This window comes from Balaenoptera borealis (genome assembly GCF_965194805.1).
Source record: "Balaenoptera borealis genome assembly, chromosome: 3".
NCBI lineage: Eukaryota > Metazoa > Chordata > Mammalia > Artiodactyla > Balaenopteridae > Balaenoptera > Balaenoptera borealis.
This window is the reverse complement of record NC_138866.1, coordinates 183025218-183050926: the sequence shown is the minus strand read 5'-3', so window position 1 is coordinate 183050926 and position 25709 is coordinate 183025218. Positions and strand designations below refer to the sequence as shown.

Genomic DNA, 25709 nt, shown 5'->3' with positions numbered 1-25709 from the left:
CAGAGGAGGACATTTCTGTGGGGTGAAATGGGGGGGTCTCAGCTGATCAAGAACAGTAGGTCGTGGAGGAGGAGAAGGAGCTTTATCAGCACATGGACAGGAGAAGCCGAATGAGCTCGACGGGGCAGGTGCTCAGCTGGGCACCTGGTTTCAGGAGACGGCAGGGGGTGTTCTGATGACCTGTGGTGTCACTGGGCTCCCAGCCGGACAGGGCTGCCTCTGTCGGGTCATCTCGGGGCCTCGCTTCTCATCCTCGGGATGCCCTTTGTCTCCCTCTGGTTGGGGGGGGGCGGTTCCCGCACACCCCACGCCTCTTCTTTCTTTTTTTTTTTTTAATTTTAATTAATTAATTAATTTATTTATTTTTGGCTGTGTTGGGTCTTCGTTTCTGTGCGAGGGCTTTCTCTAGTTGCGGCGAGCGGGGGCCACTCCTCATCGCGATGCGCGGGCCTCTCACTGTCGCGGCCTCTCTTGTTGCAGAGCACAGGCTCCAGACGCGCAGGCTCAGTAGTTGTGGCTCACGGGCCCAGTTGCTCCGCGGCATGTGGGATCTTCCCAGACCAGGGCTCGAACCCGTGTCCCCTGCATTGGCAGGCAGACTCTCAACCACTGCGCCACCAGGGAAGCCCCCCACGCCTCTTCTTTCTTGCCATGCTCTCTCATTTTGGTGGAGTGCTTCTAGTAGCTTCCTGCAAAATGATATGTATGTACGAGATACATTTTTGAGGCTTTGCATGTCTTAGAATGTCTTTATTTTACTGTCATGCTCAAGCTCAAGTTTTGCCAGATAGAGAGGAATAGTTCAGATAATACTTTTCTTTAGAATATCTTCTTGCTTCTAGTATATATATATATTTTTGGCTGCGTTGGGTCTTTGTTGCTGTGCTTTCTCTAGTTGCAGTGAGCGGGGGCTACTCTTCATTGCTGTGTGTGGGGTTCTCAATGTGGTGGCTTCTCTTGTTGCGGAGCACGGGTTCTAGGCGCGTGAGCTCAGTAGTTGTGGCACGCGGGCTCAGTAGTTGTGGCTCGAGGGCTCTAGAGTGCAGGCTCAGTAGTTGTGGTGCACGGGCTTAGTTGCTCCGCGGCATGTGGGATCTTCCCGGACCAGGGCTCGAACCCATGTCCCCTGCATTAGCAGGCAGATTCTTAACCACTGCACCACCAGAGAAGTCCCTAGTACCTTTTCTAAGAAATCTAAAACCATGAATACTGACCCTTTGCGTGATCTGTGTTTCCTCTCTAGAAACTTGTAGGATCTCCTGATGGTTCCTGGCAGTGGACATTTCACATGTCGAGCTTTGATATGAATCTCAATGACCGTCACACTTTGGTCACTCATGTCCTTCAGTTCTGAGAATATTCTTAAGCCATTGAATTGATGATTTCATATCCCTTTTTTCTAGTGTATTTCTGGAACTCCTATTAAATATTAGTGTTGGACCATCTGATCCTCTAATTTTATTATTTTCACTCTGTAGTTTTCATCTTTTTGTGTTTTTGACTACTCTCTGGGAGATTTCCTCGTTTCTGCAATTGATTTGAATTTCCAAGAGCTCTTTTTTGAGCTTTGAATGTCTGAATGATCCCTTTTCAAAAAACTTCATTCTTGTATCATGGATGATAAATTTTCTCTTATGTCTCTGAATATATTAACTGTGTTTGTGTGTGTGTGTGTGTGTGTGTGTGTGTGTGTGTCAATCCTGGCTGCAGAGTTTAAGATCTGAGAAATAAAATGCTGATTAGAAGCTCTGAGTTCCTGACTGGGACTTGTTGATTTTCACACTATATTGTGACCATCTGTTGGGGGACCCTAATGTCAATATCTTAGAATGTTTCCTGTCGGGCTGGTGAGATTCTCCATAGGGAGTCTTTTCATCTCCTGGCTGGAGAGGAAGGGTATGGCCACCAGTGATCTGGGAGTTGAATGGGAGAAAAAGGCTGGAATATCTCTGCAGCAAACGTTCAATAGACATACTTTACCTGTACCCACTACTATGATTGCCATGTCCCAGTCTCCTGACCTGCGGTTCTACCCTCTCCAGAGAGGCGAGGGAGAAGTGGCCCAGGACAAGGGAGGGACAAGGAGACTTAGAGATCCATTACTTCTAAAACAGCTTTCACCCACTTTCCCTTATCTCATCTTTACTCCCCACCCCCTTGTTCTGACGCTCTTAACTTTGGGATATCTGGATTTCCCCCGTATTTCCCTGTCAGTTCTACTTTCAAACTGGAAATCTTTTTGGAGCTTATCTCTTTCTTGTAGTTCCTTGTCAAATGCGGGCAATAAAAGCAAACTCATGTTACCCGTGTTTTGTTTTCCCCACTTCTTAACTAAAGCCACAGCACATTTGCTCCGTTTTTCTTATTGCAGGCAACATGCTATATATGTCAGGGTCTTTGCTAGATCAGCACTACGGTTCTGGTCCTGATATCTGTATCCATCAGCTTGAGCTATGTTATGTTGCAATAATAAATGGCTTCCAAAATCCTAGTGCCTTACAACATCGGATATTTATTTCTTGCTCGTGTACGTGTTGGCGGTACATCAACTTTCACCCTGCATTCTTCTGCAATACAGGCTAGGAGGGGCCCCTATCTTAGTCTTGTGGCAGAGGGAACAAAACAATGGCAGAAGCATACCAGGGCTCTGAAAACATCTGTTCAGACAATTGTATAAATTCCACTTGACAAAGAAAGTCACATAGTGAACCTCAGTGGGCAGCACGTCTGTTCTCCCTCCAGGCAGGACCTTCTAGGCGTGTGCCTAGTAGCAAGGAAAAGCAAATATTTGGAATAAATAGTACAATAATACCATCTGGTCCAGTCTTTTTTTTAAATCTTCTTTAAACCGATTCATCCAAAACTGGGATTTGTCTTTTTCACGCTATCCTGTTCTAATGAAGTAAGAGGTTGTCATGTGACATCTCTTTCCTTACCATCCCTGTCTCTTCAAAGAGTGCGTGGCCTGGATCCCCAAAAGGTAACTGAACTTCGATGAGCTCCTTTACCACTGCATTCTGTCCCAGATTATGAAGAAGATTCACCGCTACCCGTCCCAGCAAGGCACCAGCACTAACTCTCAGGTCCCCACTTTCCCCTGAGGTTCTTTTACGTAGAACCCCACTTCTGCTGCTGGGCGAGATTCCGAGGATGCTTTGGATGTGGTTTCATGTCCATCAAAGTCTGGGTGTCCACTGGTTTCTAGGCTGAGTTTCCCATGAGATCCCCGTTTCTATTACAACTCATGTATGTTTTCAAAAGAAGCCCCCATTACTGGAGATTGTATTCTAGCAAGCAGAAAAATCGGACGCAACTCTTGTCTCCAAATATTCTCTATTTGAAGACAAGGCAGGTACTGGGTTCTTCCTCTTCTCTAGCTGCTGACTGAGCATAAATTAATTTTGTTTACATTTTTAGGAACAGTCATTAACTCATGATTCATGCTGAAGAAAATGTTTCTATCTCTTCTGCTCTGTAAGGGTTTATTTTGGTTTCCTCATTGTTTATGTTGAAAGTTCCAAGACCCATGGGCTTCACTAAATCTGCAAAAGATCCATCATCTAAACAAACAGCACCTTTCTCTGGGTCTGTAGGGTACAGACTATTTATTTTTATCTGAGAGTAACCAGCATTCATTTATGCATTGGTTCCAGATGTTGCACCCAGAAAAGCTAAACTAGTCAGGGGGTAACCGTGCCCTCTTGGCTCCTGAAGTGTGAGGATACAGCCTCTTCATTCTGGAAGACGGTGGAAGCCGTGGCGCTTTGTGGGTGAGTAGGTGATGCTCTCTGAGGCATCTGTCCTGTACAGATTCTCAAACTGGCTACACAATCCAATCAGCTGGGTCTAGTCGTGTGTCTGTTTTGCACTACTTTGCTTTTGACTGGGTTAGGGAAAGTCCTAGAATTGGGGTTAATAGAAAAGCTCCCTCACCTTGACTTGAGCTAGGTGGTCTAATGACCCTCCTGGGCTGTTCACACATGGTCCCTTCCCCTGCCGGGCACTCCTGGAGTTGCACTGCCCACCACCTTGTGCTCAGGTGGGCTGTAGGTGGAGCTTTAGCCCGTGAAACGTGAACAAAAGCCCGCCAGTGCTGGTGTGCAATTCGCTACAGCTCCTCTGACACAGCGGTGGTGGACGCATCTGGAGCTTGGGTCCCTGAGTGAAGGTAGGCTGAACTGGTCTGCCCTGGATGGATGGATGGTGTGAGCAAGAAACTAGCTTTGTGATGTTCAACCATTGAGATTCTGTGGTTATTTAGAACCGTAGTTAAACCAAGGCCATCTTGGGCCGTGAAATAACACGGTGACTCAAAATCCAAGCTCTTTTTTAACTCTGACCCAAAACCCAAGGGCCATAAAAGAGAAAATTTACAGATGACTACATTTTTAAAAGTCAAAACTTCCTAAATGGTGAGAGTCACCATACAAAAAGCAAAAGGGAAAAATTACACTGAAGGGAAAATATTTGCAACTCCTGGCCTAAAGTCTTGTTTCTCTAGTGTACGTGGAGCCACTGTACTTGCTGTTCCTCTACTTAAAACGCTGTTCCCACAGAGAGACGCGTGACTCAGGCTCTCATCTGCTTTCAGAGTTGGCTCAAATGCCGTCTTCTCAGATGGCCGAAACTTGAAGTTCTCATCACGCAGTTGCTGTCCTTTCCCTGCTTTATTCTCCTGATAATACATGTTCAATGTTGTGCCCATTTCTTTCTTTATTTATTTAGGTGTGCCCATCTCCATCCCCTGGGATGTTTGCTTTGCCTGTTTGCTTTACATACTGTTATGTCTCCAGCACCCAGAAAAGCTTTAGGTGCTCAACAAGGATTTGTCAAATGGATTAGCCAGGTCTGTTAAGTGAAAAAAGTACAAAACAGTATGAATTTTATGCTACCATTTGTGGAGAAGGGATTTTTCCCCCCTTACATAATCTAGACTGTTGGAAATCCTACAGAACAAACAAACAATTTTGTCAACAAATAAACTGCAAGGAGTGTAAAAGAATAAAAGTAAAGGGAGAATCTATAGATTAAAAGAGACTTAAGGGGAAAGGTGAGGGGGAGGGATAAACTGGGAGATTGGATTGGCATATACACACTACTATATATAAAAAATAGATAAGCAACAAGGACCTACTGTATAGCACAGGGAACTCTACTCAGTATTCTGTAACAACCTAAATGGGAAAAGAATTTGAAAAAGAATAGACATACGTATATGTATAACTGAATCACTTTGCTGTACACCTGAAACTAACACAACATTGTAAATCAACTATACTCCAATATAAAATGAAAATTAAAACATAAAAAATAAAAAATATATATAAAAAAGAGACTTAAAAGATGTATCCGCGACTGCACCATGTGTATTATTTGGCTCCTGATTCAAATAAACAAACTTTTTAAAAAGGCTGACATTTGTGAAGCCATTAGAAATTTGAATACTCCCTGGATGTTTTAGGTTTTTAAGAAATTGTTGTTAACTTTTAGGTTGTGATTATTGTATTTTGGTTATGTTTTAAAAGTCTTCATCCTTTAGGTAGACACCCGGAAATATTTAGAGATGAAATGCTGTGATGTCTGGGAGGGGGCAGGTCAGGTGTGGTTGAAGCAGGATTGTTCTTGAGGTGATACTACTTGAAGCAGGATGATGGGAACATGGGTTTCCATTATAGGATTTTGTCTGGTTTTGTATATGTTCATCGTTTTCCACAGCAAAAAGTTACAAAAGAATGTCCGTGTGTGTGTGTGTGTGCGCGGGCACACACACACACACACACACACACCCTATTGACTTGTATATGCATAATGTATCTCTAGAAAGAGCCGCAAGAAACCTATGATGGTTGTCTGTGGGTGGCGCGAGACACTGGGTAGTTATGAGTAGGAGGGTGGGGTTTTTTTTAGTAAATTTATACGTATTTTTCCAATTTGGGACACTAAGAATGTATTCTCTATTCAAAAAATTATTTAATTTTTTTGAGCTGGTGCTCAAGCTCCCATATTCTTAGCTGTGTGACCTCAGGCAAATGTCTAACATCTTAAGCCTAAATTCTTCTCCTATGAATTGGGGATAACGGTGTCTCCTCCGGGAGATGAGGAATATAAAACACTTAGTGTAATACCCAGGATATGGTGAATTCTTCATAAGCTGTAGCTCTTTTCATTTTTACTAACCTTGAGTGAGGGATGGGGGAGCCAGGAGAGGGAACGGGAACCAGAGATCGCGAGCTTGGCCTAAAAGCTCGGAGAGAGAGACACATGTTTGGTTTTGGTGTCCGATGGCCTCGCCTTGATTAATATCAGCTGCGTGAGAGCAGACAGACCGTTATTTATCTTAGAGAAGATGACTTGGGTTGGTTCTCGGTCTGATTTTCATGTGCCTTTATTTTCAAATTGTGGTTTGAGGGCTGCCTCAGGAATTGGAAACAGCTGGGGCCTCTGAACCACAGAGTGGTCCTGCCAGGGCAATTCTTACCTTTTTAGGTCACAGCATTGTCTTCATCTGTAAATGAGTGAGTGAGGTCAGAGGACCGTCCAGGACCTCCGATTCTAACTCCTTGTTACTTCCCAGAAATATTCAGAAGTCTGTTTCCAATTGTCTCTGGAGGAGACTTCAAATTCATTCATTCATTCATTCATTCATTCATTCAACCGTTTATTCAACAAATGTGTGCCAGACACTATTCCAGACACTGGAAATACAACAGTGAACAAAACATGTAAGTGGTCTGCGCTCGTAGGGCTTAAATTCTAGTAGTGGAAGATAAACAACACACGAGTGAACCAACCACCAATCCACAAATATCTAAATAATTTCTGAGGGTCACCAATACTAACAGGAAAATAAAATACCAAAGTGGCATAAAAAATAGTAGGGTGGTCAGGAAAGTTCTCATTCTAGGGGGGAATAGTTGAGCTGCGACCTTAAAGATAAGACATGAGTCATGCAAAGATCTGGGAGAAATGGTCTACAAAACAATGCAATTTAAGTGCAAAATAATGGACTGTTCCGCTCTACTTGCCTGGTGTATGTACATTTAAGGGAACTCGCTGTACAGGCGCCCATTCACTCCCACAGCCTGTGCAATGGCTACATTAGAGGCTGTTTGTTACTTTAAACGCAGCTCCTCCAAGGTTCCTCCGCGAACTTCTCTAGTGATTTGAGTTACTAAAGTGTAAACACTATATTTTGACAATAGATCAATTTGGCAAACAAACGCCTTATTTCATTCTGAAAACCTTCCTAAGAACAAATCCTAAACATTGTGAAAGACTTGAGGGACAGTATCTAATTCTCAAGAAGAAAAGGAGAGTCTTTGGAATTTGCTTTTCCATTTATCTTATCTTCTTTCTTTTTTTCTGTTTTTTAATGCCTATGCCCTCAGAATCTTCACCCAGAAAAGAATGACAAACCTCTCCTGCTGACACCTTACCTTTTCCAGGTCACTTTCCTCCACTCTGGGTGGTCCTACAGGACAGAGACGTGCTCTCGGTGGAGCGGGACAGAACTCATCTTTCTGAGTAAACTCAGCCCCTCTCTGTCACACGAGCGCTGCTTTTGTAAACTTTATGGTACAGATATGCACATATTTCCTGCTGATTTTTAAGAACAGACTTAGTGAACGTAGAGCAATGAATTCAACCACTGGCGCTTGGCAATACAAACTCACACCTGGGTCACGTATGGCATTAACTCCACACCCCAGGTTGGGGTCAGGATCCGGGGACCACGTGGTGACATACGTGAACTGCACCAACCAATTGACAAAAGTGTATCGTCAGGGCCAACGTACCCAGTGGGGACAGTGTCCAGGGCCCATAGTACTTTTGTGTGCCCAGGACCCACAAAAATGTCCTAATTTCATTTAAAACCAGAAGGAAAAAAATACACAATTTTAGGCCAAATGAGAAGTTAATAGATATTATCAATATATTCGTCTTTATACCCAAACAGTTATAAAATATAATCTTTTTAATGAAGGAAGGTCCTTTGAAGGCCAAAGAGCCCAGGGCCGTCGGTATTGTTCAGGGTTAGTGATGAATAATGCAATAATAAAGTTGCATATTTACTATCTCTGATCAGGAGAGGATTTGCTAGAGGCAGAACATTTTAATAACGTTATTTTTTAAAAAGTCACTTTGAGAGAGACGATTGACCACCTGGGGAGAGGCTTGTTGTGGCTTCTTCACTGGAAGGAGAACTTTTTTCCTGATTCCCGCCATCAGTGTTCCCCCTGCCCATTTTTGGCATCACTGACGGGACTGCAGCAGTCTTCTTCCTCTCCGCGTCTCTCTCCTTCTCTCTTCCCTTCTTTCCTCCTGTCCTTTCACTTTATTCTCTCCCTCCCTCCTGGTTTCCCTCCTTCCCTGCTACTGTGGCATGCTTTTCCCTGTGCCTGAGGTGACACCGAAAGGGAAAACGCAGGCCCAGGAATCAGAATACACACACAGAAGGACGTTCTTGTGATGTAGCTGAGGTCCCAAAGAATGCATTTCCTATCCTTTTTATGTGCCAGGCAGTGTGTGTGTGTGTGCGTGTGTCTCTGTGTGTGTGTGTGTGCGTGTGTTTCTCTGCGTGTGTGTGCACATGTGTGTCTCTACATGTGTTAGCGCGTGTGTCTCTGTGTATGTGTGTGTGTCTCTGTGTGTGTGTGCGTGTGTCTGTCCGTGTGTTTCTCTGCATGTGTGTGTCCCTGCGTGTGTCTGTGCACGTGTGTCTCTGCATGTGTGTGTGTGTCTCTGCGTGTGTGCGCACGTGTGTGTCTCTGCATGTGTGTGCGCGTGTCTGTGCCTGGGTTTCTCTGCGTGTGTGTGTCTGTGTGTGTGTGTGTGCGTGTGTGTCTCTGTGTATGTGTGTGTCTCTGCGTGTGTGTGTGCGCGTGTGTCTCTACGTGTGCGTGCGCACGTGTGTCTCTGTGTGTGTGTGCGCATGTGTGTGTTTAGCAGAATCCACCTGCTTCAGTCTCTCCGGAAGCCTTGCTATAAATTTTGTCACACCGCTTCCCTTCAAAATATCCTAAAAATATACTTCTGTGGTTTGACAGCAAGCTGAGAAACATGACAGCCGAGGACACGGAATTAATGAAAGTCATAAAGTTTTACCTCCACGACATGTGCTCTTGAGATCATGAAGCTGTAGTCAACGACAAGCAGCGACTGACTGCAAGCATGGGGTGAGGAAATTCGTCTCTGCGTTTTGCTCTAATCTGGGCTGCAAAGTGGGCATAGTAAAGCCTTTGTGGCAAAACTTGGAGTTTGTAAATAGACATGATTTGGACTTTTAAGAAAATGGGGTCGGGCAAGGGCTGGTTGCTGGGCGAAAAGAAGGTCCTTGCTAAGTTTTTAAGCCCCCGGATTTATGAAAATTCTGAAAGGTAACGTGGTCAGGTGGGAAGTTGAATCCATGTATCAACGCTGGCTCTGCACTTGCTACAGTATCGATGGCTTCCTGGGCATGGCCAGGCCCTGACCTCTTTTGGGGGGTAGTGAAGTTTCTGGAACTCAGCTTTCTCAACTCTGAAAGTGCACAGTGACCTAAAAGAGAAAGTTTGCACCTCTAAATTATTGTGACTAATAAGTTACATGGGTCTAATACAAAATGAACATATTTGATAATAATGTGATTCTAAAACAACCTTTTATTTCTTGTAACTACTTGATGTCAAGCAATTAAAAATTACATGACATGTAACATTATTTGGTATCTAAAATATCTGCTTACTTGAAAATGGGAGGAAAAAACAAAAATACAGGGGGAGAATGGAATAGGTGAAACACAGGGCATCTTTCAGGACGGTGAAACTATTCTATAATGGCGGATACATTACGCTATTCATTTGTCAAAACTATCCTATTCATGGCACAGCATTAACCTTAGTATATGCAAATTAAAAAAATCATTTAATAAACAATAAGTTCCCCTGTATAGCACAGGGAACTATATTCAATATCCTGTGATAAACTCTAATGGAAAAGGATATGAAAAAGAATGTATGTATATGTATAACTGAATCACATTGCTGTACAGCAGAAATTAACACAACATTGTAAATCAACTATACTTCAATAAAATAAATTTTAAAAAATCATTTAGGAGGTCAGAGGATCCCAGGATGGAAGGCAGGCTGTGACAAAAGAATCTAACTGTGCTACAAATGTATGACACACCTTCCCTGGAGGGGGTTGGAGGAACGGTGATCAAGTAACTTTGGGAATGAGTGGAGACTCTAAGACTAAAGGCAAAAGGAGCTGCTCATAAGCACAGGACTCTAGGTGTAAAGTTGTCTCCCATGAGGATGTGGGTTAAGAATTCTGAAGCCACAAGATGTGTAAACTGGAACTGAATCGTGAGGTCAATGTCCAGGGGATGGCGGGAGCCAGGTTTCACACCGTTGGGTTGTAAGGTTACGGACCAGCAAGAAGCAGAGGCGAGAATAATCCATGTAATGTTGGATCAGAGGTGGAGACAGGGGGTAGCTTAATTTAGATACAGATGGTTACACGGTCAGGTTAGTACACACGCATAGATTCTTTGGCTCTGTTTGCTGGGAGGTCCTAGAAGAAATGACTCCCCAGGAATAACAAGCCCCCCACCAAGATCTAGTCTTGGTTTCTAACACCATTCTCCGATAGAACGGAGCAGGGCTTCTTGGAGAAACGGCTGTTTCTAGAAAGAGCTGGGGCAGGAAATACACAAGATGAGCTTAGAGCATTTTGGAGTGCTAACAAACAAGGGCGGGCTAAAGAAACAAAACTCTCCCAGAATAAGCCCACACACACACCAATGGGGGCTCATCTAAGGGACCCAGGAACTGCTGAAGGAGTTCCCAATGACCAAGGTTGAGTAATTTTAGCAACAAAATAAATAACGTAATATTGTATACACATATTTGTACAACGTAGAGTATAACTATTCATGAGTCCATCATGATATAAATTAAAAATTGAATACATTTTTAAATTGAAGTATAGTTAATTTATAATGTCGTGTTAGTTTCAAGTGTACAGCACAGTGATTCAGTTATATATATATATATATATATATTTTTTTTTTTTCAGATTCTTTTCCCTTATAGGTAATTACAAAATCTGGAGTAGAGTTCCCTGTGCTACACAGGAAGACCTTGTTGGTTATCTATTTTATATACAGTCGTGTGTATATGTTAATCCCAAACCCCTAATTTACCCCTCTCCCCCAACACTTTTTTTTGTCACCATTTTCTTTTTTTTTTAATTGGGGCATAGTTGTTTTACAATGTTGTGTTAGTTTCTACTGTACAGCAAAGTGGAGTAGAGTTCCCTGTGCTCTACAGCAGGTTCTCATTAGTTATCTCTTTTATACATATTAGTGTACATAAGTCAATCCCAATCTCCCAGTTCATATCCCACCCCTCCTTCCCCACTTGGTGTCCATACATTTGTTCTCTACATCCATGTCTCTATTTCTGCCCTGCAAACCAGTTCATCTGTGCCATTTTTCTAGATTCCACATATATGCGTTAATATACGATATGTTTCTCTCTTTCTGACTTACTTCACTCTGTATGACAGTCTCTAGGTCCATCCACGTCTCTACAAATGACCCAGTTTTGTTCCTTTTTATGGCTGAGTAATATTCCATTGTATATATGTGCCACATCTTCTTTATCCATTCGTCTGTTGATCCCAATACATTGTTTTAAACGGAGGAGAATAGACATGGTTCCCACGCAGAAGAATTCCAAATGACTCCTGTAGATACTGCCTTGTCAAGGAGGAACATCACTCCCGTCCCTCAAGTGTGGGCTGTGACTTCATAGTGACTTCCCTCCAAGAGGACAGCATGGAAAGGGGAGCCCGCAAGAGTGGCTTTGCAATGGAGAAATCTGATAGCCACAACCTCAGCCAGGCGCTCAAGGTCAACAGCAACATAAATCACATTGATAGTACCTGCCCTCAGTGTGATGTGATGAGAAGGGCACCTGACTTCTGTGGCTTTCCTCCCCAGACGCAGAACCCCTGTCTAACCACAAGGAGAGCATCCAACAAACCCAAATAGAAGAACATTCCTTAAAATACTGGACCTGTACCCCTCAAAACTGTCAAGATCACCAAAAACAAGGAGACTCTGATGAGTCAAGAGGAATCTAAGGAGACAGGATTAAGTGTGACGTGGCGTCCTGGATGAGATCCTGGAACAGAAAGAGAGTGGGCGTTAGGTAAAAACTAAAGACATCTGAATAAAATCTGGACTTCAGTTAGTGATGTAACGATGCTGGTTCATTCACTGTGACAAATGTTAATAATTCAGTAAACCGGGTATGGGCACGTGGGGCTCTGGAGTATCTTTGCAACTTTTCTGGAAATTCAAAATTGTTCTAAAATGAAACGCTAATTTAAAAAATAAAAAGCAAGAATACTGCTTATCAATTCTCTTTCCAAAATCTGGAAATTCATCTGCATCCTCCTTTCCTTGGTTCACAGGCCTCTGAGAGCTCTGGTTGGCTCTGGCCACTCCTTTCTTTCCAGAATTTCCCCTGCAGCCTTGGACTCTGCAGTAGCTCCTGTTCGACTGTAAATGACCTTTGTTGGGTGAATTTCTGAGATTTTCACAGCACAAAGTGTCTTCTGACTATCTGTGATCATCCATGGGCATCCCCGCCCCCATCCCGTCCGTATCGCATGGCCAAGGCCACCATGACCTCACTGACTAGGCGTTCGGGCCCAGCAGGCAGAGCTCACCACTGCCACGCACCATGCACCACGGCATATGGTTCCTTGCTCAGTACAATGGCCTGATTTTGTAAATGGATGATCATAAAGCTATCCTTCGGGGGAAGTTTTATTGTTTGGATTCTTCTGGTGTTTGGGCCTTACTGTGGTTGCACGTGGCGTCATCTCGGATCTAGGGAGCGGAGTTGACCGTGCCCGCCTCGCTGGGTCGCTGAGAGACTACAGATGCTGGGGCAATGCCTGCCGAAAGTACCACGGCTCTTGGCACGTACAGACTCACAGTAGATACTCTGCCCTCTCTTCCCACCCTCCTGAGCACAGAGGGGTATGTGGCCCAGAACAGGGTTCCCCAAATTGTGTTCTGCCCATCACTTTTAGGACCCAAGATAATGTGTGTAAACACATACGTTTGGGAAATTCCTGCACCATACCCTTCTCTTGGAGTTTGCAATGTGCATTTTGGCCTGTTGGAGGCTCGGAGAAGCTTAATTTTCTTTAACTAAAATCCCCCAGACGCACTGAACTCTTACTGTGTGTGATGTATCCACCCCTGAACCAGTAGAAATCCTTATCTAGTCAAGCACAGGAGGCCAGGCAGAAGGTTGGAGGAAATAGAAGTTTGAAGACTAAACATCTACCAAGCAGATGCAGACGTTGGCCACTAGCTGCTCATAAAGCAATCGTAAGGGTGGCGTGGGACAGCATCTGTGCGAGGCCCCGAGCAAGGCCAGCCGCTGCTGGTTGAGGCACTTTTACCCTGGAAGGGCAAGGGTTGGGACGGGTGAGGGCTCTGGGAAACCATGAAGTCCTGTTCTGCAGGTTCACACCGTGAGCTAAGCGCCAGCTCTGGGGCAGCAGAAGCAGCTCCAGAAGAGCCTTCCCTGCCTAAGGCCACTGCCCACACCGTGGTGTCAGGTGACGGGAGATGCAGGCAACCCCAGACCTCTGTGGGAGGCTCCAGCACTGTGCTGTCGACCTGATGGAGAGGCCTGGGATGGCTTCTCTTTCACCCTCGAGGTTTTCTGATCCTCCTGGGAAGTGATTGGCTGTCTTTCTGGGATCCCTGTGTTTACTGAGATAAATTAATCCTTGCATGATCTGCTTAAGAGGAGGTAACTCCAGAGTGTGTGTCTGCCCAGATCCCAAAGCCTCTGAGAAGAAAAGCAGAGCGTTTCAAAGCAGCCGCAGGGAGACTGAAGTGTAAATGTGGTGGCCCTTCGCCTGCTGGAAGGTTAAGCCCTGTGGTGTTTTATAGGCAGAGTCATAAATAGTCATAATCCCTCTCTTGGGTCGACTTAAAAGCCTCAGGGACAGACAAAACTCAGAATGAAACACAGAATTGGAGGTTCAAACATGTCTAGGGAAATCCTCCTCGTATGAGACAATACCTACGGATCACCCTACATCCTTAGTCTCAAATTCTCCTTTTCTATAATGTAAATGCAACAAATCCACAGGCGTTGCATTTCAGTTATTTCCATAACCTGATCCACAGTCACAGAGCTTTTTTGATCTGGGTCTAGTCTAGCTGCTTCACTGAATAACTCTAGATGACAAATATTTTCTCTGGTCTTTGCCCTTGTAAAGTGATTTGTTGTTATAAAAGGTATCTTACTGTGGATCTTTAGTTTTGAGGGCAGGAACTAGGGCACATCCTTGAGGCTGTGGGCCCTGCTTTAAACCCCAGTTTCTCATCTGTGAAATACTTGATTTTGGATTTCTGGCCCCTGGGAACTGTGAGAGAATATTTTCTTTTGTTTTAAATCACCAAGTTGGCGGGAATTTGTCCCAGCAGCCCCAGGATACGAATCCAGCCCTGACATGGGGGAGATGTGGGTTTGTTCAAAGAACCGAGGGAGGACCTGTGAGCAAGGGTAACCTAAGATGAGTGTGGGAGTCGGGGTCCAGGCCACAGGAGGTCTCAGAGACCCTGGGGGGAAGTTTGGGTTGTTTAAGTACAATGAGAAGCCACGGAAACATTGGAAGCAGGAATGATAATGACGTACGTTTTAAAAAGAGACCGTTCCAGGGAGGAGAGGGAAGAGATGCAGGGAAGTTGATGCCAAAGCAGGAGTGAGAGATATTAGCTGCCTGGACGAGGCTGGTGGAGGAGATGAGGGGAAGCCCATTAGATCAAGATGTATGGGGGAGAGAAAGTTGACAGGACTTGCTGACGGATTGGATACAGTGGTAGAAGAAAGGAAGAAACCAAGGGTGATTCCTAGGTGTCTGGTTCAAGTTGAAGGAGTGGATTGTGATGAAGCCTAGAGGGAAAACAGGTTTGGAGCAGTGGATGGGGTCAAGAGTTCTTGACATACATACACTATTGATACTATGTATGGAATGGATAACTAATGAGAACCTACTGTGTAGCTCAGGGAACTCTACTTGGTGCTCTGTGGTGACCTAAATGGGAAGGAAATCCAAAAAGGAGGGGGTATGTGTATACGTATGGCTGACTCACTTTGCTGTACAGTAGAAACTAATACAATATTGTAAAGCAATTATAATCCAATATAAATTTTTTAAAAAATTCAGCTTGGAACATGTGAAGTCTGAGATGGCTGTGGATTGTCCAGAGAGACACGTCAGACAAGTGTCCGAATGTTCAAAGCCGCAGCTCAGGAAAGACAAAGGCTAAAGACATAGTAATTAAGGAATCACTCTAGTGTATATAAAGCTTGGGTCCCCAAGGGGGACACAGAGAAGACAGCTCAGAACTGAACCTTGAGAAATACCAAGAATTAGAGATTGGGAAGAAGATGATCCAATAAAGGAGACAGAGGAAGGCCAGTGAGATGGAGGGAAAGCTCGGAAAGGATGCTGTCCCAGAGGCCAAGGGAGGCACGTGTCCACAGTAGGAGGTGTGCTCAACTTCTACACATGCTGCTGAGAAGTTACATAAAACAAGGCCACAGAACTGTCTTTTTGATTCAGCAGCACAGAGATCCCTAGAGACCTTTCCCAAAGCAATATCAGGTGAGTGGTGAGGGTGGACACCAGATTGGGGGGTGGAAGAATGCATGACTCACAATAAATTCCAGATGGAATGAAAGGGAAAACATAATAACAAAACTATGAAAATATTGTAAGCAAATATAGGAGAATTTTTTTTATAATCTTGGGGTAGGAAGGCTTTGAAAGAAACAAAATCAAAACACATAAAAATGAATACATTTGACTGCACCATCAATAATTAAAAATTTCTATATGATAAAAAAAAAACCATACACAAATTTTAGGGGAAAAATGAGCTATGGATTTTGACATGCAAATATTGTATATTTACAACATATAACTGAAATGGGATTTGTATTCAGAATTAATAAAGAATTTCTATGGGCCAATAAAAAAGGATAAATAATCCAATAGCAAAACTGGCAAAAGAAACAAAAAGGCATTTCACAGAAGAGGAAAACCAAGTGGGCAATATATATACGAAAAGATGTTCCACTTTGTTAGTGATCAATCAATAAAGTGATTGGGGCTCACTTTATTAGTACCCATATTCATATTGTACTGGGGACTGGGCATTCTCAAACAGGGTTGGTCATGGTGGGAGTGTCAATTGGTACAGCCATGGAGGGCGATTTGGCAACATCCATTTACAAAATCCACTTTGTATAACATGCCCTCAGAAACACTTACATGTGTGTAGAAGGTGGTTAACTGCTGCGCTTGTAATAGACAAATGCAGCCAGGGAATCAGCTTTCCTTTCTGGAGCTCTGGGCCCTCTTGCAAACTCACGTGGAATTCAATTCCTTGAGGTTGTAGGACTGAGGTCCCTGTTTTTTGCTGGCTGTCAACTGGGGGCTGCTGTCAGTCCTGGAAGCTGCCCACATTCCCCGGCCACATGGGTCCCTGTCAACATGGCAGCTCACTTCAAGGCCAGCAGGAGACTCTCTCTCTTCAGGAGCCCTTGGAGTCTTAAATTACATGGTGTATTCAAGGGAGTGACCCTCCCATCAGGCAAGAGTGGACCCCCCTCAAGGAAATTATTAATAAAATCATGGAACTTATTCTGGTCTGGTGTGAAGTAAATAAGCGCCTTTGATGATTTCGGTTGTTCATTTTATTTCGTAAGAGATCAGAAGATACTCAGTTGTGTGGTATCAGTACTCGGTGTCTTTTATCTTCAACTTCTAAAAAAGATCAACTTATAGATCCCAACGCTTTACCTTTTGATCAGACCAAGGGCTAATCAAAATGAGCTATACTGAGCTACAAGAAAACACAATCCCTGAAACACTAAGCTTTCTGCTAGCTCGCTGCCCTGCGGCCGCTTGTACAAACATTTCCAAAGCTTCCTATCTCCCGCAGAGCCCAGGGAAATGCTGTCAAAAGCAAGTTGTGCAGGGGTTTGCAACCGGGGTTTTGTTTTTCTTCTTTTCCGATGTGGATAAGCTCATGGATGATGTAGGCCTTGATTAGGACTGAATAGGACCAGCAGTAGAAATGTATATATATAGGCCCGGGCTTTCCTGCAGAGTTTGTCCTCTTTGGAACTTTCACAGTGGAAAATAAAGGTATCCCTCTTCCCGCTGTTCCCTGTGGCTACAATAACACAAAGCTGTGTTCTTTGGACACTTTTTGCTTCCCCAGCAGTCCATAAGAGATTTCCGCTTTGTCATTAAGCCACCATCACCAGCAAATTGTTTTGTCAGTTGGCCAGAACCTCTAGATATGCCAGCATCACGTTAACAGGAAACTCCAGCTGTGCGTGTGGAGGTGGGGTGGCCGTGCCTTAAGGAAAGTTTCATTTTTGTTTCAAGTGCTCGTCATCTTTTATTGTGTCCAACAACATCAGATGAAAACATATCCAAGGGTGTTTCTACATCTGGAACTTAGTCATCCTGCTGAGGGTAGTCAAGGTGACTCCAGGGAATAACCAGGGAAAAGGATCAGGAAATCTTTCCGAGAGCCAGAGAAGGAATTCTTCATTGGACCAAGATGCGCAAAGGATCCTGTGTCAACCCCACACATGCCCTGGGAATAATCAGCCTCCATGGTGGCCCCAGTGCTCTTCACCTTTTCCAGCTGTAGTTCATGCACTGTTCATTTCTGTAGACCTGGGCCCTGCCCGGCATCTGCTCTGGCAGGAAGTGTATATGAAGTCTAACCAAGACCTGCTGATCCGCTGTACTCAGATCATTGGTGCCTGCCTGTGGCTTAATTTGCTTAACTCTCTGGACCCCCCTGTGTTCTTGGCCAATGCTTTCCTCCTAGTCTTTGATTTTGCTTCAACTGTCGAAACTCTGGCTCAACTACACTCAAGATCAGCTATGCTCTGACACTCTGGATCTTGGTTCAATCACCTCTACTCTAGCTTGATTTTGTTTGTTTGTTTGTTTGTTTGTTTTTTAATTTAAGCTTAGGGTCTGAGTTGTGCACTGCTTATGATTGTCTATGGTACTGAGATTGTGATTTCTTTTTTTTAATTTTTATTTATTTTATTAAAAAAATTTTTTTATACAGCAGGTTCTTATTAGTCATCAATTTTATACACATCAGTGTATACATGTCAATCCCAATTGCAAAATTTATCACACCACCACCTCACCCCCCCCGCCACTTTCCCCCGTGGTGTCCATACATTTGTTCTCTGCATCTGTGTCTCAATTTCTGCCCTGTAAACCAGTTGATCTGTACCATTTTTCTAGGTTCCACATGTATGCGTTAATATACAATATTTGTTTTTCTCTTTCTGACTTACTTCACTCTGCATGACAGTCTCTAGATCCAGCCACGTCTCAACAAATGACCCAATTTCGTTCCTTTTTATGGCTGAGTAATATTCCATTGTATGTATGTACCACAACTTCTTTATCCATTCATCTGTCGATGGACATTTAGGTTGCTTCCATGACCTGGCTATTGTAAATAGTGCTGCAATGAACATTAGGGTGCATGTGCCTTTTTGAATTATGGTTTTCTCTGGGTATATGCCCAGTAGTGGGATTGCTGGATCATATGGTAATTCTATTTTTAGTTTTTTAAGGAACCTCCATACTGTTCTCCATAGTGGCTGTATCAATTTACATTCCCACCAACAGTGCAGGAGGGTTCCCTTTTCTCCACATCCTCTCCAGTATTTGTTGTTTGTAGGTTTTCTGATAATGCCCATTCTAACTGGTGTGAGGTGATACCTCATTGTAGTTTTGATTTGCATTTCTCTAATAATTAGTGATGTTGAGAAGCTTTTCATGTGCTTCTTGGCCATCTGTATGTCTTCTTTGAAGAAATGTCCATTTAGGTCTTCTGCCCATTTTTGGATTGGGTTGTTTGTTTTTTTAATATTGAGCTGCATGAGCTGTTTATATATTTTGGAGATTAATCCTTTGTCCATTGATTTGTTTGCAAATATTTTCTCCCATTCTGAGGGTTGTCTTTTGGTCTTGTTTATGGTTTCCTTTGCTGTGCAAAAGCTTTGAAGTTTCATTAGGTCCCATTTGTTTATTTTTGTTTTTATTTCCATTACTCTAGGAGCTGGATCAAAAAAGATCTTGCTGTGATTTATGTCAAACAGTGTTTTTCCTATATTTCCCTCTAAGAGTTTTATAGTGTCCAGTCTTACATTTAGGTCTCAAATCCATTTTGAGTTTATTTTTGTGTATGGTGTTAGGGAGTGTTCTAATTTCATTATTTTACATGTAGTTGTCCAGTTTTCCCAGCACCACTTATTGAAGAGACTGTCTTTTCTCCATTGTATTTCCTTGCCTCCTTTGTCGTAGATTAGTTGACCATAGGTGCGTGGGTTTTTCTCTGGGCTTTCTATCTTGTTCCATTGATCTATATTTCTGTTTTTGTGTCAGTACCATATTGTCTTGATTACTGTAGCTTTGTAGTATAGTCTGAAGTTAGGGAGTCTGATTCCTCCAGCTCTGTTTTTTTCCCTCAATACTGCTTTGGCTATTCAGGGTCTTTTGTGTCTCCATACAAATTTTAAGATTTTTTGTTCTAGTTCTGTAAAAAATGCCATTGGTAATTTGATAGGGATTGCACTGAATCTGTAGATTGCTTTGGGTAGTAGAGTCAATTTCACAATATTGATTCTTCCAATCCAAGAACATGGTATATCTCTCCATCTGTTGGTATCATATTTAATTTCTTTCATCAGTGTCTTATAGTTTTCTGCATACAGGTCTTTTGTCTCCCTAGGTCGGTTTATTCCTAGGTATTTTATTCTTTTTGTTGCAATGGTAAATGGGAGTGTTTCCTTAATTTCTCTTTCAGATTTTTCATCACTAGTATATAGAAATGCAAGAGATTTCTGTGCATTCATTTTGTATCCTGCAACTTTACCAAATTCATTGATTAGCTCTAGTAGTTTTCTGGTGGCATCTTTAGGATTCTGTATATATAGTATCATGTCATCTGCAAACAGTGACAGTTTTACTTCTTCTCTTCCAATTTGTATTCCTTTTATTTCTTTTTCTCCTCTGATTGCCGTGGCTAGGACTTCCAAAACTATGTTGAATAATAGTGGTGAGAGTGGACATCCTTGTCTTGTTCCTGATCTTAGTGTAAATGCTTTCAGTTTTTCACCATTGAGAATGATGTTTGCTGTGGGTTTGTCGTATATGGCCTTTATTATGTTGAGGTAGGTTCCCTCTATGCCTACTTTCTGGAGAGTTTTTATCATAAATGGGTGTTGAATTTTGTCAAAAGCTTTTTCTGCATCTATTGAGATGATCATTTGGTTTTTATTCTTCAGTTTGTTAATATGGTGTATCACATTGATTGATTTGCATATATTGAAGAATCCTTGCATCCCTGGGATAAATCCCACTTGATCGTGGTGTATGATCCTTTTAACGTGTTGTTGGATTCTGTTTGCTAGTATTTTGTTGAGGATTTTTGCATCTATATTCACCAGTGATATTGGTCTGTAATTTTCTTTTTTTGTAGTATCTTTGGTTTTGGTATCAGGGTGATGGTGGCCTCATAGAATGAGTTTGGGAGTGTTCCTTCCTCTGCAAATTTTTGGAAGAGTTTAAGAAGGATGGGTGTTAACTCTTCTCTAAATGTTTGATAGAATTCACCTGTGAAGCCATCTGGTCCTGGACTTTTGTTTGTTGGAAGATTTTTAATCATGGTTTCAATTTCATTACAGGTGATTGGTCTGAATAGATATATGTATATGTATAACTGATTCACTTTGCTGTATACCTGAAACTAACACAACATTGTAAATCAACTATACTGCAATATAAAATAAAAATTAAACTAAATTTTAAAAAAGACAGAGTCAGGATAGCACCATAAAAACATGTAGCCCTGCTGACCACATCTTGTGTGACAATAGCTGTTAAAATAACTGTCATTCTGCAGCATTTCTGAGTTCAAAGAGCACCTTTAAAAAAAATTTTTTTAAACAGTAATCAGAATTAATTAATTAATTAATTAATTTGTTTATTTATTTTTTGGCTGCACGGCTTGTGGGATCTTAGTTCCCCGACCAGGGATCGAACCTGTGCCCCTGCAGTGGAAGTGGGAGTCCTAACCACTGGACCGCCAGGGAATTCCCCCTAAAGAGCATCTTCACATCTCATATTTAATTAATTCCAAAATGGTAAGATATATTTTTAACATATATTGTAACACTTCTGAAATCTCTGTGCATCTTGCAGTCAGTATTTTGCAATCACTATGGGCCAGGTGTCAGTTGTTACCTGTTGTCATTGCTTCAGCTTTGAAAATGCCACGTCAAAGTCGACAGCATGGGTGGCAGCAGCCTGGAACAGTCCCAGGGATGGTCCTCTCGTAGTCCCTGGGGGCCAAATTCCTTGGTAGGGGTGGAGGGGACGGAAAGATGGTGCATCAGATGGGTTTGCCAACTCTTAAAGGAGAATTCAGAAGAAGGCAAACTCTAAATAATTGTGGAGCCACCTTAGGAAGTCAGTACCACTGGCTTTCAGGTCTTCGATGGATTCTTTTAAGATGTACTGTAGCATTAAACTCTTCATGGCACAGAGGAGAGTTTATGTAGTGAAACACAGCTTTCAGTGACTCTGAGTTAAAAAGCCATTTGGAAGAGTATGAATGTGAAGATGTTTCTAATTTATTTCTCTTGGGTTTTCCTTTTTATTGTTGCATGTATATTATAAAACCAGTATCTAAATAAGACTAAAACATCTCTTTTAAAACATATAAGATAAAAATTCTCCATGAAGGACTTCCCTGGTTGCACAGTGGTTAAGAATCCACTTGCCAATGGAGGGGGCACAGGTTTGATCCCTAGTCCAGGAAGATCCCACATGCCACGGAGCAACTAAGCCTGTGCGCCGAAACTGCTGAGCCTCCACTCTGGAGCCCAAGAGCCACAACTACTGAGCCCACGTGCCACAACTACTGAAGCCCACATGCCTAGAGCTGGTGCTCCACAACAGGAGAGGCCACTACAATGAGAAGCCCATGCACCACAATGAAGAGTGACCCCTGCTCGCCACAAATAGAGAAAGCCCATGCGCAGCAACGAAGACCCAATGCAGCCAAAAATAAATAAATAAAATAAATAAATTTATAAAAAAAAAAATTCTCCATGATAAGGAAACATTTTCTCACTGTTTGGCAGTGTTTTTTCTTTCTTAGAAAAGGTGTACTTTACAGACAGTGGCTTTCAGAGCATGTAATATGTGTTCCATTTGGTTCCTGAGAAGAAGACGCTGTCCTCAAGTATGGCCCACTGGTCCTCCTTTGGGTGTGACGTGGATTCTTAGTTGGTAGGATTTCGCGGTGATGTGTCAGTTTCCTTCTGCCCTGGTGGCTTGATTCAGCTGTAGCCACAGAACATCCTTTATTTTTCCATTTCAAGACACTCACAGGAGTCACCTACATCAAGATCTATGTTGATAAATGCTTTTCAAATCACTGCACCTGGTAAGAAGCAAAGCTCAGAGATGGAATAGTGAAAAATATGTCAAAGTACAAAACATCGGCCAATGTTCGCAAGGCAGCCTGGGTGATGCAGTGGAGGACTGTCTAATTGCTCGGCCAGCAGCCTCAAGAAATGTAGGGAAAGTATGTGAGGAGGAAGTACTGCAACGAAAGTTCGTGGAAATCAAACTTGGTGGGACCACGAATACCTTTGGTGAGTTCACAGAGCTCATCCCAGGATTTATTGAAACCACAACATTCAATACCTACATCTCTTTGGGGGAAGGACTGGTATGTTACTGTTATTGGCTACAATATATCCATTTTCCTTCCCAATAGCCACCCAAATTGTCTTATTGGGAATTACATCTTCTTGTTGAGCTTTTTCTTGGTTCCTGGTTCCTGCCTCTCTCCACTCTCCTCACCATGGACACCAAGGGGGCCAAATACTTCCTCCATCTGCCTCTTGCTATGGTCAGTTTGGGCCAGTGACCTAAGCTTGGATAATCAGATGCTCGCTCTTGAAGACTTTGGGTTCTGTGCATGTGACATAGGGAAGGAGAGGGGTTTCAGAGGTTGGAGTCATCGCAGTGGTGCCTGTCACTGTCACAGTGATGTCTTGATCATGCTCTGCCTGCAACAAGACTGTTGCCCTGTTTTATGCATTATGACCCTTCTCTCCAGGTCTTCCGTGGTTCTTGCCATCCCAAAACTATTCTTCCAACTTCACACCAATTCTGAGAGCCTCACATAATTTCCCCTTAATCCTTTAGTGCTTCAAAGACCCAGAACCAGTTTCTATTACTTGTTACCAGGAGCCCTGACTGATCCAATAGCATCTCGTATGGGATAAGTGGTACCACAGTGGAGAGGGACACCTGCAGAATATCTCCCAGAGCATCCTCTTTAGTGTCATTAGAGGGAGGAAATGAAGGCATGGACTCTTTCTCTGGAGCTCTTGAAGAACGTGAGGATGACGCATCTGACATAGGGTGGTCCTGCCGAAAGGATAATAGATGTGGCCTTTTATGCTTCCCTCCCCCCAAGATTAGGCACCTGGTGTGTGCTCCAGAAGCTCAGTAGGAGAGTGTAGGCTAAGAACATTGAGGTCCCTGTGCCCAGCAGCCTCCATCCTATCTTTTCCTCCCTGAGGTGCTGAAATAGCCTCAGGAGCACTCAGCAGGTGATGATGATATGGTCCTGGCCAAGAGTCAACAAGGACCTACCGTATAGCATGGAGAACTCTACTCAATACTCTGTAGTAACCTATATGGGAAAAGAATTTGAAAACGGGTAGATACTTGTATATGCATAACTGAATTATTTTGCTGTACACCTGAAACTAACACAGCATTCTAAATCAACTAGACTATAATATAAAATAAAAATTAAATTAAAAAAAAAGTAGACTTTCTTTCAAGGTTCTGCACATATGTTAGCCTTGCCAGGCCAAGAACCACCCCCTCCCAACAAACTCATACAAGTCTGTAAACATTTTTTGGGGGCGGCAATTTTGGTGACAGGCAGACATGCATCCTGGAAGAAGATGGTAGGGTGTCCTAAGCATGTATTTGGCATTCAAAAATGGATCCTTTGGGCTTCCCTCGTGGTGCAGTGGTTAAGAATCCGCCTGCCAATGCAGGGGACACGGGTTCGAGCCCTGGTCTGGGAAGATCCCACATGCCCAGGAGTAACTGAGCCCGTGCGCCACAACAGCTGAGCCTGCACTCTAGAGCCCTCGAGCCACAACTACTGAGCCCGCGTGCCACAACTACTGAAGCCCACATGCTTAGAGCCCATGCTCCACAACAAGAGAAGCCACCGCAATGAGAAGCCTGTGCACCGTAACGAAGAGTAGCCCCCGCTCACCGCAACTAGAGAAAGCCCATGTGCAGCAAAGAAGACCCAACACAGCCAAAAATAAATAAATAAATAAATTTAAAAATTAAAAAAAAAAATCTTTAACTCCTGCTCCAAAATTGGCAGGAGAAATTAGAGCAAAGTGCAAGGTTCACTTGCCCAGTTATGAATATTTCTATTAGTTATATATAAGCTAAAGTGAGGTTAAAGATGAATACTTCTAAAAAGAGGGAAAAAAAACATAGAAGAACTGGGACTTCATGGAAAGCATCATAGATAAAGAGCAAGGCTAAGGTAATCAGTCTCCAGGCAGCACTTGGAAGTTTCACATCAAGGGATTTCTTTTGAAATCCCACCTGCTGAACTGGGTTCGGCCACTCCCAACTCAGAGAGGGACCAAAGGTCAGCAGAGTCCAGCTTCTGAGTCCCACTCTTGCGACTCCAAGGTGGCAGCCACTTCAGCACCACATCCTACATCATCCTATACCCTTGTCTTCCCCTGACGTGGAGGCTTGGACCCCTCATCTTGACTCCTTGCCCTACAGACCTCCAACTTGCCCTGGAGTAGAAGTTTTTCTATGAAGCATCCCCAGGTCTGACTTGGCTTTTCTGGCTTCCAGGCTCTTTTCTCACCCCTCTCCCCACATACGCCAATCCCTGCTCTCAGACTTGAATTGAGACACAGTGCTTCCTTGGTTTTGGCTTGACCAGACTGGTTTTGGTATAGGGTAGAATACATCCAACAACAAGTCTCCAGGGTCAAAGGGATTCCTTTGGAGCCTCAAGATAGCCAGAGAGCAAGTTTGTGGTGCAGGTGTGGCCATGATGCTTAATGCATTGCAATGAGGGATCACAAGAGATGCTTTTAAAAAATCTCTTCTCCGAGAGTGTCTTGGCACTGTTGATACGTAGAACAAAGGAAAGTTGGGACATTCAGGGGCCCATCAGCTCCACCCCAATCCAACCAGAAATGGCTGTTGGGATTCTTTCTGAGGATTAAATTCAGAGTTTGATCCTTTGGGCAGGGACTAAAGTGAGTGGAAGTCAATAGCCAAGGGAAGCTTTTGTAGAAACGTCAAAATTATTCATGACAAAAGCACGGACTCCCCTGTGACTTGTGAAGGAACCCCGGGGATCCCCGAATGCAGCTCCATGGTGGAAGAGACATTGTTTGTCCACCACTTTGTCTTTGGAGCCCATCCAAATGTCTAGCACGTAGTAAGTGCTCCATAAAGATCTGATGATTGAAAGAATGAAT

The 25709-nt window shown here is 43.3% G+C and overlaps 1 long non-coding RNA gene across 1 annotated transcript; it reads left to right on the top strand.

Annotated features, from left to right (window-relative positions):
* Positions 1–638: 638 nt before the first annotated feature.
* On the top strand, positions 639–12411 carry LOC309626306. The gene is made up of 3 exons (XR_014243100.1): positions 639–3770; positions 9048–9176; positions 11990–12411. It is a non-coding gene; the product is annotated as an uncharacterized lncRNA (long non-coding RNA).
* The last annotated feature ends 13298 nt before the right edge of the window (positions 12412–25709 follow it).